Source organism: Lathyrus oleraceus, chromosome 1, assembly GCF_024323335.1.
Source record: "Lathyrus oleraceus cultivar Zhongwan6 chromosome 1, CAAS_Psat_ZW6_1.0, whole genome shotgun sequence".
NCBI lineage: Eukaryota > Viridiplantae > Streptophyta > Magnoliopsida > Fabales > Fabaceae > Lathyrus > Lathyrus oleraceus.
In genome coordinates, this window is record NC_066579.1 from 453,563,120 (window position 1) to 453,584,708 (window position 21,589).

Sequence of the window (21,589 nt, forward strand, 5' to 3'; positions counted from 1 at the left end):
TATAATATAACTACACGGGTAAAGTAGTTCATTCGAAATTTATTTTCTTGGTTAAGTTTATGCCCCTGGTTTTCTGTTTTTTAAAAAAAAAATATTTAGGTTTTTCGAAAGAAAAAAGTTAACGAGAAACTTGTTATCTTTCCTATAAATCTTGTCGTGTTTTTTCGATGCTAATTGTTATTATTTTTGTTGACATGTTTTTATAGTTAACATGTTTAGTAAGATGTCTCAAATATTGTTGAGACATCTTAACTCATTTTTTCTCTGCCGTGTGTTTTAACAAGATTTATTTTCGCTTTGTTTGATTTTTTATTTAATTAAAAAAAATGATTTTGTTCGAATTTAGTTCTAAGTTATTTTGCAAATATTTTGGTTGGAAAACAATTATTAAATAAAATTTGTTTAAAAAGATTTAAATTTATTTGCTTTGATTAAAAGATTAAGTTTATCTAAAGATTATATTTACTCTGATTAAAAGATTGAGTTTCGCCCAAAATTGAATTTGGTCTGTTTTTATTATTTGGATTTTTGGTTGGATCAATATCTCTGCATAAAGAGATCGAGATGTCTATATAAAGAGATCAATACCTTTGTGGCGGATACGCCTCAGAGAGAAATCCACGTCGTTAGAGAGTTTTGTTTTGTCGAATTTTGTATTGTGTTGCTTGTGTAAAACTCTATTATTGTCATTCTTTTCCACTTACGAAAGATAGATTTTTTGTATGCATTTGTGGATTTTATCATATCCTAAATAACTGATTCTTACAAATACTTAAGAGATTATTTGAGTAGAAGTGAGGGGGTCTTAGATTCAAGGGGGACTGATTTGAAATTCACCGGTAGTATTAGGAAAATGTTTATGAATTAGGAGAGTTTAAATGAGATTGTCATGTACTATGTACTATTGCACCAAATTGTGTTATCAATTTCTTGTGTCTTTTATTTATTTTGTATTTAATTTTTCATCACTTAATTTAAATCATATTGTCTCGCATATTATTTCAACATTTTGAATGACATCTTGTTACTGATCAAACAAAATTTCAATTTGCATCAGTGCAGATACCCTGTTCTGGATGGTGTATTCCAGTGTATCTAATATTTTTTGTTTAAGATTGGAAGTTAAAAGGAAGGGGAATTTGTTAATTGTCAATTGGTTCTTGATGGTAATAATTATGACTACTAGAAGGCTCGCATGGTTGTCGTTCTTAAGTTGATGGATAGCAAAACTTGGAAATATTTCACCAATGAATGGTCTTTCATACTATCATAGATGATGGTGAGTATGAATCTATGAAACCTAAAATGGACTAGAAACCTGCTGAAGATGAAGCTTCTCTTGGAGATTCTCGTGTTCTTAATGCTATTTATAATGGAGTTGAAAAAAAAACATCTTTATGATCATCAACACGTGCACTAGTTAGATGCTCTTGTACCCTTTCCCAGTCCATCAAAGAATACCATGAAAATGACTATGCCATTTGTTTCTTGAAGGGTCTCAACAATCAATACTCCATCGTTCTCTCCAACATCATGCTCATGCATCGTCTTCCACCAATCAACCCTTCTGATTCAACAAGAATGACAATTTGCCTCACCCGTCGAAGAAGACAAATTCATTGCTCAAATGTATAAACCTTCCAAAAAATAGGCAAACCTTGGGAACCCAACAACAAAGCTACTGCAACGGGTCAAGGACGTGTCATCGAGATCTACTCCTACTATTAGAAACTGGATCATACAATTGATGTTTGCTTTAAAAAGGCTACTAATGAGTACAATCAACAACAGAGTGAGACTCCCCATAAAGGAACTTCCATTGGCTTCACTATTGAACAACAACAGACATTTCTTGCTCTCTTGAGATAACCAGTTGCAACATCTAATTCCACTACTCATCACCTTAACACATCATATGCTTCACCTACAGGTAACATCATATGCTTTGCCTACAGGTAACATCAGTCTCTTACCTTCTAATAGTGATATATATCATAGTTGGGTATTAGATATTAGGGTCGCGGATCACGTGTGCCACTCTAAATAAATGTTCACTCATTTACTTGCCATCAAATTTATAACTATTTGACTCCCTAATGGACATGTCATTCAAACCAACTATGTTGGAACTATCTTCTTTAATAATGATTTTTATTTAACGAATGTTCTTTACATTCACAATTTGTGCACCAATTTAATCTTTGTTCCTAATTTAACCAAACATTTACAATGTCAAATTGTTTTAAGGTTGCAAGAAACACTCATGGTATCTCACTTTTTCAACGAAAATACAACCTAGATCTCCTACAAGAAACGAGCCTTGTTGCAGCTAAGCTAGCCTTAACACCTATGGATCCCAACCATAACTTAGACCATGACAATGCTCCTCTATTGTCAGATCCTATTACTTTTTGGAGTCCCATTGGTAAGTTAATATACTTGACTCATTCGCGCTCTGATATTATCTTTTATGTTTGCAGGCTTGGTTTCGTGTAACCGTAAACTGGTTTTTTGGTGCTTTCGAGTTTCAGTGAGGCGGGGATTTATTGGTTGTTAAAGCTTGAAAATGAGGCAAAAAGTTTCTCTATTTATAGGGAAGAGATTGAGTTCAAGGTTCATGTGAAATTGGATCCCAAACGTGTGAACCAAATCATAAAATTTGAGATCTAAACCGGGTGAAAAATTGGCACGAAACCTGTGATTTTGGCACTTTCCAAGTTGTTTTATGTTATGGTGAGATGTGTTTGGTTATCAGAAACAAGTTTGCACATGTGAAAAGTGGTCCAAAGTTGATTTTGGCATGATTCCAAGTTATAGGTCAAGTGCAAAACATAGTTCAGGTCACCATGTTCATGCTTATGCCAATTCCAATCCACTTGTGCGTTTTTCAATTTTCTTTGAGCCAAATGATCTCTTAATGTCCATGAGCACAATGCAAAAATAATCAAATTGAAAGGAGGTTTTAAGGGAAATTTACAAAGGTGGGAAGTTGGGGTCGTGACCTGTAATTTAGGCTGGGCATTTGGTCAAGCAGCATGAGGCATGTTTGGTCATTTTGAGATCCCAAGTTGATGACACCATAACTTTTGATTCCCTCGTGCAGTTTGAGCCAAATTTGGGCCAAATGATCTTGGGAATGAACTTAAAAATATTCAAAACTAATGGGGTCAAGATGATACTTGAATTGGAAATGGCATGAGTGTAAAGTAATGGTCATGACAAGGTTTTGACCCATTTTGGCAACTTGGTCCTTTGCACAAATGAGGTCCTTAATGATTGAATTGGTGTTTGACCCTTGAAGTAAAGTTATAGTGGGACTCAAAAGGCAAATTTGGATCAAATAATCTTGGAAATTGGATAAAACGAAGAAGATATGGAGTTTGGACCAAAGGCATGGCATACTTGCAAATTAGGTCAACCACACTTGTGCCCTTTTGTGCAAACATGATATTTTCTTAAATTTCAAGCCATAATGATGATAGAATAAGCATCATTTGATGAAAAAATTATTAGGGCTTGAGTTATCTTTTTAAAAGCTTGAAGTTTAAGTGATGTGTCATGGAAATAAACACATGAGCCACCTTTGAATCACATGGGGCAAACATGCATCTTTCTTGAACAAAAGACTTTTGTCTTGCCTTGATTTAGAGCATGATCACCTACATGAGCAAAGTAACAAACAAGTGCAATATCTTATTGAAGTTAGGGTTAGTTGACAAGCAAATCAAGATGAAAACCCTAATGTTAAGATACAAACCAAAATATGGTCATGCTTGTTGATGAGTGCATTTTGATGCACATTCTTCTATAATTATACTTAAGCATTTCTATAATTTATTCTATTATTTTTACTATTTTAGTATGTTTTTATATTTAAGTTTATTTTTGGCTTTGTTTTATTTTCGTACTTTATTTTAAGCATAAATAGTTATTTGATACCTTGTCACTATTTAGATCATAAATTGGGCTATAGGACTCGGATTGACGCGTTCTAATATACGTTGGAAAGATAAGAGAAATAACTACAAGTTTAATGTTGAAGTCAAAAGCATATTTGGAAGGAAGAATGATCGGATAATTCGTTAAAGTCCCATAGTTAATTAAAATAGTTAGTTTGGGCCGGTTTTTGTAATTTTCAGGTCAGATCCCATAAGAGCCCGAATTTCCCTTTTATTATATTAGGTCTTCCACTGCTACATGAATCTAATTCTGATTTTTTATGATACAATATTTCTTAGAAGATTCCATAGAGAGCTAATTCCCAAAGAGCTTATTTGTTGTATTCGAATTCCATTTTGAGGTTTTTATTAATTTCAGTTTAATTTCAATCTCTTTTCAATTCTTCCTATAAACTCGTTTGTTTAATTCGATTACTTTCTTTTGCTTAATTCGATTGTTTCTTATAGGATATAATTGATTAAATTTGATTGTTTGTATGATCCTTAACTATAATCACGTTAGCGTGGCTTTTTCGTTATCGTGTTTGATTAAGTCGTGTTTGCTTAATTCGTGTCTGCTTAAATCCGTTTGCTTAATTCGGAAATTAGGAACATACATCATATAATACCAATTTGCGCTTGTCAGTGGGTATTGTAATCGAATGGGATTGAATCCGCTAGGGAATTGAAATTATAAGAATCAATGATAAGTCAGAAATCGATACAATAGATTAGCTTATTTATCAATTTTGCCTTTACCTTTAATCATCTTCGATTTAAGTTTTGAACCTTAAAAACCCCTTCTTTCTATTCGTTTGGTTATAACATTCAAGAGTCTTTGTCATACGATATTCGAGTGCCGCTTCCGTTTTACTACACTTTTAAACTCGTTTTTGACCCGTGTGCGACAGCGGATCAAATTGGCGCCGTTGCCGGGGGCTCTTGTAGATTTTAACCATTATTATAGTCTAATCATTATTATAGGTTTAGGTTTTATGTTTTAGCATTTTTTTTTGCCCTAACTTTTTTGCGTACGGGTCTTTTTGCGGTTTAGGGGGAAAAACTTCTGTTTTTAAGAAAATCGTCTAAGATTATTCCAATTATTTGTCGATTTATTAGGAAAAAATCAAGGATCGAAAGCCTCTATTTAAGAACTAAATAGTGGGCGCCACCCTAAAAAATCGAAATTCCCTATTTTTCTATTTTTTATGATTTATTTTCTATTTTGGTAGTTTCCGAAAATTCCACAAAAATTCTCAAAATTCTTAATTGACGTTATTAGATTAATTTTCGTGTTTTTGTATTTTTTATATTTTATTTTAATCGTTTTTTTCGTATTTCAATTGTTTTTACTTAATAGGGACATTGTCGATATTTTTCTATTTGTTGATGCATTGCTGAATTAGTTGTGTTTTCTCATTGTTTGTTGATTTTTTTTCTTTTCTATTGAGTTTAACATGGTTGACCAAAGAACCCTCAGAGAACTTGTTGCCCCTGATGTTAATTATAATGCTTTATGTATTGAATTTCCTGTTGTTGTTGTACCTTTCGAATTGAAATATGGTTTAATACACTTGTTGACAAGGTTTAATGGTTTTGCAGGTGAGGATCCGCATAGGCATCTAAAAGAATTCCAGATTGTGTGTTCTACATCATTGAGGTCTCAAGGAATTATTGAAGATCATGTTAATCTTAGAGCATTTTCATTCTCACTATAAGGTGCTGCAAAAGATTGGTTATATTATCTTGAGCCAAATTCTATTACAAGTTGGAATAATATGAAGAAAATCTTCTTAGAAAGATTTTTCCCTACTTCAAGAGCTTCTTCAATCAGAAAAGAAATATGTGGTATTAGACAAGTTGACATGGAATCATTGGCTGAATATTGGGAGAGATTCAAGCAGTTAGTGTCGAGTTGTCCTCACTACCAGATTTCTGAACAATTACTAATACAATACTTTTATGAGGGATTGCTACCAATGGAAAGAAATATTTTAGATGCTGCTAGTGGTGGAGAACTTGTTAATAAGACTCCAGTTGCTTCCAAATCCTTGATTGAGAAGATGTCACTTAACTCCCAACAGTTCACAACAAGGGATAATTTTATGGTCCAAGCAAAAGGTGTGAATGAGATTCAGGTTTCTTCTTCCAACAAAGCTCTAGAAACCAGAATTGATGAACTTACTTCTTTAGTGAAACAATTGATGTTACCCCTTCCACCACCACCACCATATAACCCTCCACAAGTAACCACCTTTTCACCTTCTGAACCTTCACTAGAGGAACTTGTCAAGCAAATGGTTATAAACAATCTCCAATTTCAACAGCAAACAGATTATAGTATTCATGCTTTGCAAACACAAATTGGACAACTTGCCACTTCAATGAGTGACATGCAACAAGCTCAAAGATCAAACCAACTACATGCCTAAACAGTAGTTAATCTAAAAGGCTCTAATGTGAGTGCAATTTCCTTGAGATCCGAAAAAGTTACAGAACCAGCCCCAGAAAAAAATAAAAACATTGTTAGTGTAACACCTGAAAATAAACCTGAACCTTCTATTGTTGTTGAGGTTGAAAAAAGTATGTATCATCAATCTCTTTCCCACAAGGAGTACTGAAAAATAAGAAGATTGACGAGGAAAAGCATTCTATTTTTCAAATAGAGTTGGTTTTTGAAGTTGTTGATGAAACTTATTCTGATTTGTTTTCAAGCTTATGGTAGTACTAATTTTTATGTTGTGCTTTGAGTGTAAACAGTTAATCTAAACACTTGAGAGTTGAGTGAATAATATCCTGTGAGGATCTTACTGTTGTTGATGTACTTTTTGGTAATCTGTTTTTCTATCTGCTTTAAATGTCACAAAAAGTTGCTTACTAACACCATATTCTTGAAGCTTAGACTTAGAATTATGCTTATACCTTGTATCTTGAAAATTTTTGGAAGTGCATGCTCTGTTTTCTTTCCTTTTGTTTTGAAATTGTAATTTTGCTCGGAGTGCAAAAGTTCAAGTGTGGGAGAATTTGATGAGTGCATTTTGATACACATTCTTCTATAATTATACTTAGGCATTTCTATAATTTATTCTATTATTTTTACTATTTTATTGTGTTTTTATATTTAAGTTTATTTTTGGCTTTATTTTATTTTCGTACTTTATTTTCAGAATAAATAGTTATTTGATACCTTGTCACTATTTAGATCATAACTTGGGCTATAGGACTCGGATTGACACGTTCTAATATATGTTGGAAAGCTAAGAGAAAGAACTACAAGTTTCATGTTGAAGTCAAAAGCATATTCGGAATGAAGAATGGTCGAATAATTCGTTAAAGTCCCAGACTTAATTAAAATAATTAGTTTGGACCGGTTTTTGTAATTTTCGGGTCGAATCCCATAAGAGCCCGAATTTCCCTTTTATTATATTAGGTCTTCCACTGCTGCATGAATCTAATTCTGAATTTTGATGATACAATATTTCTTAGAAGATTCCATGGAGAGTTAATTCCCAAAGAGCTGATTTGTTGTATTCGAATTCCACTTTGAGGTTTTTATTAATTTCAGTTTAATTTCAATCTCTTTTCAATTCTTCCTATAAACTCGTTTGCTTAATTCAATTACTTTCGTTTGCTTAATTCGATTGTTTCTTATAGGATATAGTTGATTAAATTTGATTGTTTGTATGATCCTTAACTATAATCACGTTAGCGTAGCTTTTTCGTTATCGTGTTTGATTAAGTCGTGTTTGCTTAATTCGCGTCTGCTTAAATCCGTTTGCTTAATTCGGAAATTAGGAACATACATCATATAATACCAATTTGCGCTTGTCAGTGGGTATTGTAATCGAATGGGATTGAATTTGCTAGGGAATTGAAATTATAAGAATCAATGATAAGTCGAAAATCGATACAATAGATTAGCTTATTTATCAATTTTGCCTTTACTTTTAATCATCTTCGATTTAAGTTTTGAACCTTAAAAACCCCTTATTTCTATTTGTTTGGTTATAACATTCAAGAGTCCTTGTGATACGATATTCGAGTGTCGCTTCCATTTTACTACACTTTTAAACTCGTTTTTGACCCGTGTGCGACAGCGGATCACTTGTGATCCAATAACCAAATGCAATGGTCATGCATGATATGATTTGATGTATGCAAATGAATATATACAAAAGGAAAAAGGGAGGGTAAATTTTGGGGTATGACACTTATTAGAAACAAAAAAAAAAGTTTGTTTCTAATTTTTGTAGTTTCATTGTGTATGGGTTGAGGAAAGATGAAAAAAAAGAGGAAATCAAACTTGAAACACAAGCATTTGGAGGGAAAAAATAGGTGACGAAGATACGTCAAACCCAAGAAGATGAAATTCCCATATTCTGTTTGCAATTTGGTTCACTTTTGTTAGTTTTGAAGGAGGTATCATCTTCTCCACTCTTCTTTATTAGGGTTTACTCATTTCGGAGTTGTTCTTGTATGTGAAGTTTATGTAGATTTGAATAAAAAAGTTTGATTTGTAATTGTTGTTTGAGATTGAAAAAGGAGGAATAAATTAAATTTAGAAAGAGATAACTTTTGATGTTGCAGAAGTCCGAAGTCTGAAAGCAGGCAACAACATCTACTCAGTGGTTTGAACCATGTAATCCTTTATGATTCAAATCCTCGTATAGATGTTAAAGTGTAAATCTTTACATGATTATGTTTAGATATTATAGGACTAAGCATGGACAATATTTGTAGTCACACTTTTGGAATTTATGCAGGAAATTCATTAACTTATATTCGTTAAGCTTCGAGTTTATTTTCATATTCTAGTCTTAGGCTTTGGTGAATAATTATTGTAGTGTGTTTTGTAATTGTTGGCTCTTCTTTTATGATTGGTGAAACATTTTTTATCTTCTGATAATATTGAACTAGTCACATGGCAAAGTATTATTTCATTAGTCGTGCAAAATTGAGTCTCTACCTTTAGGATATTGTTACAAATGTATTTGAAAGATTTTAATTTAAATGGTGACAGAAATAAGAAAACATATATATTCTCATAATTACATATTTTATTCTCCTAACAATGACAGATACAATATTTTACAATAATCCTTCTCAAGCTTGTATGAATATTGGTCATTCCCAACTTAAAAGCAAGTAGGCTGAATTATTTTGTTGGCTAGTCTTTTTCAACTTTAATATTGGATTTTTTGTAAAATAGAGCATAAGTTATAATTGTCTTTTCCACTTTTGTTGGTTTCCATTATTTTATACTAATACATTGAAATATGTTATTGGAAACTTACATAATTGTTTAATCTGTTAGGAGAAAAGAGTAATTGGAAGCTATGGTGCAGAGTTTATACCATGTTTAGAAGGAAGTTATACTGTTATAATCCATAATACAAAAATGTTAAACTTGAAAAAAGTTGTTTTCACCGTTGACAATTCAAGTTTTAAGAAGAATAAGCTCTTGTAGTTGTGTCTGGGTACACCTTAATTCATTTTGGTTTAATGTGTTGCTTTGAATAAGTAATGTATCAAGATTTTGATATATATATATATATATATATATATATATATATATATATATATATATATATATATATAGATAAGGCTTCAATTTAGTCTCTTTATTAAATTGCTGACTCACTTGCCGTGTTGCCCGACCACATATGTACAACTTAATATTTTTTTATAAAATTTAATAGAAATGACCAATTTGACTAATAAAATAGTTTTTAAAGGACTAAAATATAACATTCATTAGATAAGGGACTAAAGTGAAAACTGAAATAAAGTTAAAGAACTTCGACACTAATTAAAGTTTAAATTAATGATGTTTGCAGTTGTTGTAAAAAAAATCTTTTTATCTAAAAAAAGCTAAAAATTGAAGCTTGATTATAGACCTAGATCTAAAAGATGAAAGGAAAAAAAATCAAAAATCAAAAATTAAAATGTGTTCTCCAGTAGTGATTTATTTAATTAGTAGAAAAGAAGAAAGAACAATAATGAATTTTTTTTTAAAGGACTTGAAAGATTAGATTGTGTGTGAATAAAAAAGTTGAGAATGAAAACATTTATAGTGAAAATCTTATTTTTTTTCTTTTGTGATGTCTATGGAATTTTCCACACAAATTTTATAAAGTAAACTGAGCTAATACATTTTTGGTTGCTTCCATAGTGAACTTTTTTACCCAAATACCCCATTTTTTCAAAATAACCTCATTTTCAAAAAAAATCTCAAACTACCCCAGTTTCAAAAAAAAAACGTAAGACATAGCCGTCAGACCAATTGGCACCTACCCTTAAACTTTAAGTGGGGGTGCCAATTAGATTGGCTACAGCACATGGTGCTGCCAATCCAATTGGCGCCCATGTGTAATTTTGAAGAGAAGGTGTCAATTGGTCTGTCGCCTCAATGTAATGTGAAATTTTTTGATTATAAATAGATGTGTTGTGTGATTCATTTTTCCACATCTCATTTCATCATATTGCAAACATGTTTGGTGTTCGTCGTCGCTATGAAAAAGTGATTTATTCGAGAGACAAGCATCCGATATTGATGCTCTTCTAGAACATTTGTAGTTTGGATCAACTGAAGAGGGAGTTGGTTCGTTGGTTAGATGGAAAAATACCAGAAGGGGAAAAATACCAGAAGGGGAAAAATTAGAAGTATTGAGAGACTCGATAGTATATTTGATTGTGTACGAGTAAAAACTAATAAGGAGGCTAGGGAAATCATGTTTGGACGAGATGACATCCGTTTGATTATTTAATCAGTTAGAAATGTTTTGTTTTAAGTTTGCTTATGTTGTAGTGATGTTTGTTGTTAACTTTGTTGTAACAAAAAGATAGTGATATATAAAAATGCAAGGTTACAAAAATTGAAAGGAGATACTAAATTATGATGCAGATGTTGTTCCTAGATTGGGACATTTATTCTTATTGTGTCCTGGTTGACGACATATACTACATAATCTTATCATTTTATCAGTTGTATCCATTTTTGTTCTAATACACGTGTTGTTTAGTCGTCCTTTTTTCTTTCTTCGCATCTCATCATTGTGCTAAACTATGTCACATTCATATGGAGGCTAGTATTCCTCCATTGGTAGCACTGAGAAGTTTTTGTTATACACATTCATGATGATAATGGCCTTGTAAACATCAGATAGATGGTTGTAAGCGTCATGGCAAGTATGTGTGCATGCCGCAATAACATGGGAGCAAGGAATACAGAAGGCTTAGAACTTTCCACAATCGCACCAACTTCTGTTTAGTTTGACAGCATATGATAAATTTGGTTTCCCCTCATTATGGTCCATTGTTTCCTATACACTGAAATGTTGCCTATGGCGGTCAAAGACAGGAACCGTGTGTGTGCTAGCTTTGATACATTCCTCTTTCATCACTTTCATACAACATTCACTGAATATTTGACCCGACATTAATACTGCACTCCATCTTTCACCTCTGGTTGCGAAGGTAGAAGCCAACCTAAAATAGGTTATTTTGACCAAAGCGGTTATTGCTAGATTTCTAATGCCTTTGAATAAGGAGAATGACGATCCAAAACGCAGCGGAATTTAAAATTTCTCCTTTAATGATCCTTACGAATAGGCATGACCAGTAATAGAATCGTTACCTCTTGTGGCGATCACGAACGTTCAACGATGACAACGCCTCTACTCAGTCCACACGAACGGATTCCTTCAATCTCAGTACTAGCTGCTATGAATGAAGGCTTTCAGTGAGTGAGAGAGAGAGAGAGAGAGAGAGAGAGAGAGAGAGAGAGAGAGAGAGAGAGAGAGAAACAAAATTGCAAGAGTGACAATGCTTCTACCAAAGGGTTCTATTTATAGAATCACTTGTGTGGATTGCAAGCTAAAAAGCCCACTTAAGTGTATATGACCCATATCTTATAATATGCCAAAATCACTTAAGCTAGTGGTACCTTACCATATTTCGTATTCTACTTAAGTAGACCGTACCTTACGATGTTCTATAATTCACTTAAGGACACCGTACATTACGGTATTCCTTAATTACTCTATCTCTCATCAATCTGTCCTTTGTGTGTGACCCTATAGGTTTTCGCGGCATTGGTAATTATATTAAATCACGTATTTAACATAATAAACAGTGAGCGGTATCTAGCAACACATCACTGCTACCCAAGACATGAAAATGTCATATGATCTGACAAATCCTTCTGTGATAATAATTATGTGTATAATTACCCTTTTGCCCTTATGTCTATATTGAACACAAGGCATAGACTGTGTCATCCTTGTCCAGTTCAATATTGGGCCCATAGACCTTTATCCTGTTACGCAGGATGGGCAAATTCCATCTAGGTCACTCATGTCCCTTAGCATGCGTCGTGGAGTACCCATTAACTGTCTTTATGGTCATCCAGTTACGGACAACGTTTGATCAGCAATAAAGCACTCGACTCTACATCTAGGGTCCATAGTGGTTTCCGGTCGAAGGGTGGTATACACAATTATCACCATGAGAATAACTTATGACACTTTGCATAACATTCTATATAGTATTCTCATAGCGGGTCAATCCCGTATAAATATTACTCTTAACATTCATACCTATGTTTAAGACTTGATAACTCTTTATCCATGATCCATGAGATATGATCATCAGTCTATAAACATAATAGTCTTCATGCTTTAATGTTATCCCACTTCACAATAAAGCTTGACTACGGATACTTTAAGAATAGTGTCCTTATGTTTAATGTGATCTCATGATTAAGTCATACTTGATACATTAAACGGACTAGCTATTCTAGGGACTTTATTAAATAAACATAATAAAGAAAAAGCCTTTTATTATTAATAAATAATTCGATACAAATACCAAAAGTATTGGCCTCTAGGTCTTATGATCACACTAAAATTTACGTATTTTCGACTCCGATTTCGCATGCATTCTAGTTATTTTATTATCGTTTTGTTGTGTTATTACTTTGTTTTCCTTTATTTTCAGGTTTTAACCTTAATAGGAGCCCCGATCGAGAAAAGGAGCGAAAAAGAGCCAAATACCCTAAAAATTAGCATTTTGCTCTTATGGCCTACCCAATAGCGGGCGCCACAGTCCAAGCCATGACGTGTCCAATTCAAACTTCCATCAACTCCCACGTTTTCCCACCACTTCCACTAAGGCGCCCCACTTTGTGCTTGTGGCGGGCGCCATGGCCTTGTGGCGAGCGCCACAGGAGGAAAACAGTTTCCTCTATTTTCAAGTTGAAGGGCATCCAAGTAAATTCCACCTTTTTTATTTGCTTATAAATAGAAACGCGAATTCAGTTTTACAATCACCCAAACTTAGAGCAGACAAAGATCCGAACGTTGGAACAAGGCGAAATCAGAAGCAACTTTGTTTCACTTACGCATATATTCAGTTTTATAAAGTGGTAATCGCTTCGCATTGGAGTGTTACCACAATTGTGTAATTGAGTCTGTGATAGAGTCTGTACTCGAGTTTGGAGCACTTTGGAAGGAAGTTAATCCTGCCGCCATTTTCTTTTCCGCATTGCAATTTACTCAGCCCTCCGATTGGAGCAGGTTTTTATTACTCGCCTTTACTTTATTTATTTCCCGCACTCGCTTTACTTTATTTATTTCCCGCACTCGCTTTTACTTTATTTATTTCCCGCACTCGCTTTACTTTTATTTATTTCCCGCACTCGCTTTACTTTATTTATTTCCCGCACTCGCTTTTACTTTATTTATTTCCTCGCACTCGCTTTACTTTTATTTATTTCCTCGCACTCGCTTTAAATTATTTGCTTTCCGCACTCGCACTATTTTTATTTATTTTAATGCACTTTTACTTTACCATGTCTAGCTAAATTTATAAGGCTAGAATGTAAGGATCGTAATTAAATCAGTAATTCGTACAATTGTTCGTAGAAACACTTAAAGGGCTATTTTAACTTTCAAATTAAGTTTTCCCGCACTTCAACTCCGTTGGGTAAGATCGAAAGCCGTCCAACTTCTTTTTAAACTTAATTGTTTTTAACTATTTCAAAACCAGCGAAAGTGTTTTGTCTAGTTCATTAGGAGTTTTTAACATCAAGAAGAAAAGAGATTTTGAAACTATTTTCGGACGCGTTTATAAGTTTAGAGTCTGGTTCGTGAGAACCTCTTTTGGTTAAGAAATCCAGGTTATAATACTTTTCAACTTAGTCAAGATACTATATTTCTTAAAAATAGGTTTACTACTCTAACGCAATACGCGCCTTTTTATAAGTGACAATAAGAGGGTTTGATTAGGGAGTACAACTCGGTTCTGAATACGCGAAAGCGACAGTTCCTGTTAAATAAGTTCTTTTTAAAGTAGGAAACATTGCCCATAAGTAGTTCTATTAGCAAGTACTTGGATTATCATTTAATTATGTGAATTACATTCGACCCTGTCTTTATTAATTAAATTTATTTTAAAACTTTACTTTTCAATTGCACACTACAAAAACACCTATTTTAATTGCCTTTGATAAACACCATAACAATAGATAACGATAGATTGACACTTGGTCTCTATGGTTCGATAATCTTTTATATTACTCTGACGCGTTCGTACACTTGCGATCACCAAGTTTAACAACGCATCAAGTTTTTGGCACCGTTGCCGGGGACCAATTTCGTCAAATTTCATTTTCCTGTTGTTATATCGTTTAGACTTAGGTTATTTCCCGCCGGTCGATGCGAAGAACTCGCAGTACCGGAAGTTTAAGTTTAGTAAACCCTCTGGCGGAACCTGAACGTTACGCTCGCGCACGTTTATTCTTTCATAGAATTAAGAGAGCTATAGTCGAAGATCAAAACCAAAGACCTCTTAAGGACTTCGCTCAACCATCTAATGTAGAACCTAGTTCTAGTATAGTAAACCCGATCATCCCAGCCAATAATTTTGAACTTAAATCATCCCTGTTGCAACTAGTGCAACAAAGACAATTCGCGGGTCTCGCTACCGAGAACCCAAACCAATATTTAAAAATATTTCTTCAATTAGCAGATACTTTTAAAACCAATGGAGCTTCTCCTGAGGCAATACGTTTAAGATTATTTCCTTTTTCCCTCAGAGATAAAGCCTTATCATGGTTAGATTCCCTTCCACCCAATTCCATTACGACTTGGGATAACCTTAGAAGAGTTTTTCTTGCTAGATATTTTCCCCCGAGTAAGACCGCCGTTCTTCGAAACCATATAACTAGATTTACCCAAAACCAAGGAGAATCGTTGTTCGAAGCTTGAGAGAGATATAAAGAGTTGTTACGAGCATGCCCACATCATGGCTTAGAAAATTGGTTAATCATTCAAACCTTCTATAATGGACTTCATTACAACACAAAGATGACCATCGACGCTGCCGCAGGCGGTGCTCTGATGAACAAACCCTACCCTGAAGCTAGTGCCCTCATCGAAGACATGGCTCAAAACCATCAATCATGGGGAGTCGAACGAGCGACAGTCGAGAAGAAGGAAGCCCAAGGAGGAGTGCATGAACTAAGCTCTATAGACATGATGCAAGCTAAAATGGACGCATTAGCCCTTAAGGTCGAGCATATGTGCATAAACACGAATACTGTAGCCGCAGTTTCGTCGGATTGTGAGATATGTGGAACCCAAGGACACCAATCCGTAGAATGCAGTCTATTAAACGAAACCCACTCCGAGCAAGTGAACTACACCCAAGGGAACCCATATTCGAATACCTATAATCCTGGATGGAGGAATCACCCTAACTTCTCCTATAAAAACAATAACCCTATTCAAAATAATGCACCTCCGAGACCTAGTTATGAAGCCCCTAGATCAAATCAACCTATGCAACCTGTACCACCAAAGTCGAGCCTTGAGAAAATTATGGAAAATTTTATCACCGCTCAAACCCAACAAAACAAGGAGTTCATGAACCAAAACATTCATGTTAACAAATTGATTACTCAGTTAGGAACCAAGGTTGACCAAATAGTTACTCATACCAAGATGCTTGAAACCCAGATCTCTCAGGTAGCTTTAAACCAAGCCCCTCAGACTACACCTGGAGGATAATTCCCTGGACAACCTCAACAAAATCCGAGAGGACAAGCCAATGTCATTACCCTACAAAGTGGGAACGCTTATGATGAGCCACCAAACCCAAGATTAAGTGAACCCGAAACTTCTAAGGAATGTACCAAACCCCCGGACAAAGTAAAGGAACCAGAGGAATCTGAAAACCGGGAAGGTCGAGGGAAAGGAGAAGAACCTAAAGATAAAATTTACGTACCACCCCCGCCATATAAACCACCTATACCATATCCGCAAAGACTCAAACAAACCCAAATCAATAAACAGTATCAAAAATTTATTAAAGTTATAGAAAAACTTCATGTAGAAATCCCTTTCACAGAAGCCATCACCCAAATACCTTCTTATGCAAAGTTTCTGAAAGACATCCTTACCAACAAACGTAGACTTGACGATCCGAGACCTTTGGAATGTAATGCTATTTCCGAGGACAAATTAGCAAAGAAAGATAAAGATCCTGGAAATTTCTCCATTCCTTGCCTTTTGGGTAATCATGTCATCGAAAAAGCTTTTCTAGACTTAGGAGCTAGTGTGAGCTTAATGCCTCTAGCAGTTTGTGAGAGATTAAATTTAGGAGAATTACAACCCACTAAGATGTCACTTCAGTTAGCCGATAGATCTGTCAAATATCCGATAGGCATTTTAGAAGATGTTCCTGTTAGGATAGGTCAGCTGTTTATCCCTACTGATTTTGTCGTCATGGACATCAAAGAGGACAATGATATACCAATTCTTCTAGGTAGACCATTCTTATCAACTGCAGGAGCCATAATAGATGTCAAGAAAGGAAAGTTGACATTTGAGGTAGGTGACGAGAAAATAGAATTTATACTTTCGAAATTTCTTATGGCACCTGTGATGGGAGACTCGTGTTATGCCTTAGATGTCATTGATGAATGTATTAGAGAATAAGAACAAAAAGAAATTATCAAGTTACCATAAACCCCCATAAAGGAAGATGATGACTTTAAAGAACCTTACATCGATGATAACCTTTACGAATGTTTATCCCTTACCCCAGATCCTATGCCATGCCCTAAGAAACCAACCTTAGAACTTAAGGAACTGCCTAAGAACCTGAGATATGAGTTCCTCGATGAAAAGATGAACCGTCCAGTTATAGTTAGTGCTACCTTGAGCCAAGAGGAGACGAACCAACTTTTAGACCTTTTACGAAGATATCCCTCAGCCTTAGGATATAATATCTCTGACCTGAAAGGTATAAGCCCATCCGTATGCATGCATCGGATCTCGCTCGAAGAAGATTCAAAACCCTCTAGGGAGCATCAGAGAAGAATAAACCCTATAATGAGTGATGTTGTTAAGAAGGAAGTTCTTAAGTTGCTTGAGGCAGGTATAATCTACCAGATCTCGGATAGTAAGTGGGTGAGCCCTGTGCATGTAGTACCTAAAAAGGGAGGCATCACAGTCGTGCAAAATGATAAAGGCGAACATGTAGCAAAATGTTTAGAAGGAGGATGGCGGATGTGTATAGATTATAGAAAATTAAATAAAGCAACTAGGAAGGACCATTTCCCTTTACCATTTATAGACCAGATGTTGGAGCGTCTAGCCAGACACTCTTACTTCTGCTATCTAGATGGATACTCTGGATTCTTCCAAATACCTATTCACCCCGAAGATCAAGAAAAAACTACCTTTACATGCCCCTATGGAACCTTTTCCTACAGACGAATGCCTTTCGGCCTCTGTAACGCCCCAGCTACTTTCCAACGCTGCATGATGTCAATCTTTGCAAATTACCTAGATGGTATCATGGAAGTGTTTATGGATGATTTCTCGGTTTGCGGATTCGATTTCCACAATTGTCTTGCTAACATTGAGAAAATCCTGGAGAGATGCGTGGAGGTGAACCTCGTGCTAAATTGGGAAAAATGTCATTTCATGGTGACCGAAGGAATAGTTTTAGGACATATAGTTTCTGAAAAAGGTATAGAGGTAGATAAAGCTAAAATAGAAGTTATAGAAAACCTAAAACCACCAAAAACAATCAGAGAAGTCCGAAGCTTTCTTGGACACGCTGGATTCTACCGGCGTTTTATTAAGGACTTCTCCAAAATAACTAAACCGTTAACCGGACTTTTAATGAAAGATGTTGAATTCATTTTTGATGAAAAATGTAATGACGCATTTAATCTTTTAAAGCAAGCATTAATCTCAGCACCCATTATGAAATCTCCCGATTGGTCGGAACCTTTTGAGATAATGTGCGATGCTAGTGATTATGCAGTTGGAGCCGTTCTAGGACAAAGAAAAGATAAAAAGTTATATGCCATTTATTATGCCAGTAGAACCCTAGATGCTACCCAACTTAATTACGCAACAACCGAAAAAGAATTACTCACTGTAGTTTTCGCTATAGACAAATTTAGATCTTATCTAGTAGGAGCAAAAATTATTGTTTACACCGATCATGCTGCCATTCCTTACCTATTAAGTAAAAAAGATGCCAAGCCCAGGTTACTCCGATGGATTCTATTACTACAAGAGTTTGATTTAGATATAAGAGATAAAAAAAGGCACTGAAAATGTAGTGGCCGATCACCTTTCTAGGCTAAAACATCTAAAACCTGAACTAATACCCATAAATGATGATTTCGCCTATGATAGACTGATAGCTAAAGTAGAAACCATTGAAGCAAATAACCTAGATCCTTATGAGCATTCCCAAAATTCCTTAGCAATAAATAACATACCCTGGTATGCAGATTTCGTTAATTACCTAGCTGCTGATATAGTACCCCCTGATCTTGACTACTATCGCAAGAAGAAATTCTTCCACGATGTGAGAAACTTCTATTGGGACGAATCGCTCCTTTTCAAAAGGGGTAAAGATGGCATCTTTCGCCGTTGCGTCCTAGAAGAAGAAGTAAATAATATTATCGAGCATTGTCATTCTGCACCTTATGGTGGACATGCGAGCACCTCTAAGACATACGCCAAGATTCTTCAAGCTGGCCTATTCTGGCCTACCATGTGGCGCGATGTCTATGCTTACATTGTCAAATGCGACAGATGCCAACGCACTGGAAACATTTCAAGACGTGATGAAATGCCTCTAAGAAACATTCAGGAAGTAGAACTCTTCGACGTATGGGGTATAGATTTCATGGGACCTTTTCCACCATCCTTAGGAAATAGGTATATCTTAGTAGTTGTAGACTATGTGTCTAAGGGGATTGAAGCTATAGTTGCACCCACAAACGACACTAGGGTAGTAATCAAATTATTTAAAAACTATATATTCCCTAGATTTGGAACACCACGTTTAGTCATAAGCGATGGAGGATCACACTTTATATCGAGAATATTTGACAAACTTTTAAGAAAATATGGAGTTAGGCATAGAGTAGCAACACCATACCATCCACAAACTAGTGGCCAAGTAAAAGTATCTAATAGGGAGATAAAACAGATCCTAGAGAAAACTGTTTTTATTTCTAGGAGAGACTGGTCTCAGAAGCTTCAAGAAGCATTATGGGCCTATAGAACCGCTTTCAAAACCCCTATAGGAACTACTCCTTACCAACTAGTTTATGGAAAATCTTGTCACTTACCATTCGAGTTAGAGCATAAGGCCTATTGGGCCATTAAAACTTTGAATTTAGACTACTTAGCCGCTGGAGAAAAGCGTATCCTGGACCTTCATAAATTAGAAGAGCTTAGGCAATCTGCCTATGAAAATGCAAAAATATATAAAGAGAGGACAAAAGCCTATCATGACAAAAGAATAGTAAAGAAAAACTTCAATGTAGGCGATTCTGTTCTCCTTTTCAACACTAGGTTACGACTTTTCCCTGGAAAGCTACGTTCAAGATGGACTGGTCCCTTCGAAGTATCCAAGATTCTGAGATCCGGAGCCGTAGAATCTTGGATAGCAAGAGTCGCGATGGTCTATTGCTACTTACCTAAGGTACACTAGATCCGGGTGTAGGATCTTTCACTCAACAATACCCTTAAAAGAAGGAACAATTTGAAAACATAAATGATTTTTTTAAGGTGACCTCTCTTTGTCTTCCCCAGCAGAGTCGCCAGTTCTGTCATACGGTGAACTGACTTGGGGTGTTTTGCTTTTTATCGCAATGTCGCGGATAGCAAGAGTCGCCACCGACTTTTCTTTTATCCAATAAGGAAAGGTGGAAAAGAACAGGAAAGACCTCAATAGATTTTGGGTTCGGGAGGTACATTATACAAAGGGAAGGTGTTAGCACCCTTTGTATCCATGGTTATCCATGGGCTCTTAATTACTGGATCACTTATATTTTTGTCTGAAAAGTGTCGGTGAATTGCTTAAAAAATGTTTGAAAGAGAGTTTAACTTTGTAATGATTCTCGTATGAATGTATACAAAGTATTTATCTCATTTGATTTTGAAAATGGTTTAGAAAAATATAACTCGGTAATGATTCTAGTATGAATGTATACCAAGTGGTGATTTTCTAGGATTTGTAAAGTGTAAAGTGTGAGGGGTGGAAAATGTTTTAGGTTATGATCCAGTAATTGAGAGTTATACCTTCCTGAGGTCGTTATGGGCATTTCCTATCCTTATGAGGGTAAAACTGTCCTTACTATTGAGAAGTAAGTAATCTTACCCTTTGGATGTTTAAGGGTCACCGTAGGGTCATCGATAGGTCATTGAAGGCAACAGTTGTAAGGATACCTTAGCATTCGAAGGGACGATCATCATTTAACCGTAGGCTACACCGAAGGGTCATCGAGGGACAAAATTGTATTTTCGAAGGCAACATCCGAGGGACCATGATTTATTTTATGATGATTTAATCGAAGGGCCATTGCTAAGTGTATCCCCACATTCGCGGGACATGACCATTATACCGTAATACCGAAATCGTGGGGTAACCAAGAGAGGTCCAAGATCACTTATTTAAAGGCAAAGTTTTACAATTAATTAGGTAATTAGGATGAGCCTCCACATTAAAATCAATACATTAAAATTAATACATTAAAATTAATACATTAAAATTAATACATTAAAATTAACATATTAAAATTAATTAAGTAATTTAGGGTGAGTCTCCACAAGGGTATCCCACAAATAAAGTGGAAGACCTAAACAGCAACCTTTTCCTGGGATATGTGAACCTTTACAAAATTCAGCAAACGGGTTAGAATACCAATCAGGGTGCAATCGAGGATTACACCGCAAAAGAGAACACAGCAGCATGAATGTCAGGCAAAACAGTGCATAATTAACATAGAATAGATCAGATACGCATAGGACATAACAAACAAAATATTAGCGATTGTCCCGTTCGCCTCTGCCTCGCCTAGCGAGGGCCTAGCGAATACTCGCTACATGCTCGCTTAGCGATGTGCTAGCGAGCGGCTGCGGGTTTTGAATTTCAGAACAGTATGACTTCAACCTGCGGCATGGCTTATGGCATCCAACACATAATTATATGGTTCAGCATTCACAATATTCAGGCACACTTAAATTCACATGCAAAACCTCAAATATGTTTATGAATTCAATTATAATATCACATGCAAGTTAAGAACATAAAGCGGTATCACATGCAAATTA

The 21,589-nt window shown here is 35.2% G+C and overlaps 1 non-coding gene across 1 annotated transcript; it reads right to left on the reverse strand.

The window, feature by feature from the left end:
- Positions 1 to 15,142: 15,142 nt before the first annotated feature.
- LOC127116170 (small nucleolar RNA R71) lies at positions 15,143 to 15,249 on the reverse strand. The gene has a single exon (XR_007801148.1). It is a non-coding gene; the product is annotated as a small nucleolar RNA R71 (small nucleolar RNA).
- Positions 15,250 to 21,589: the final 6,340 nt, after the last annotated feature.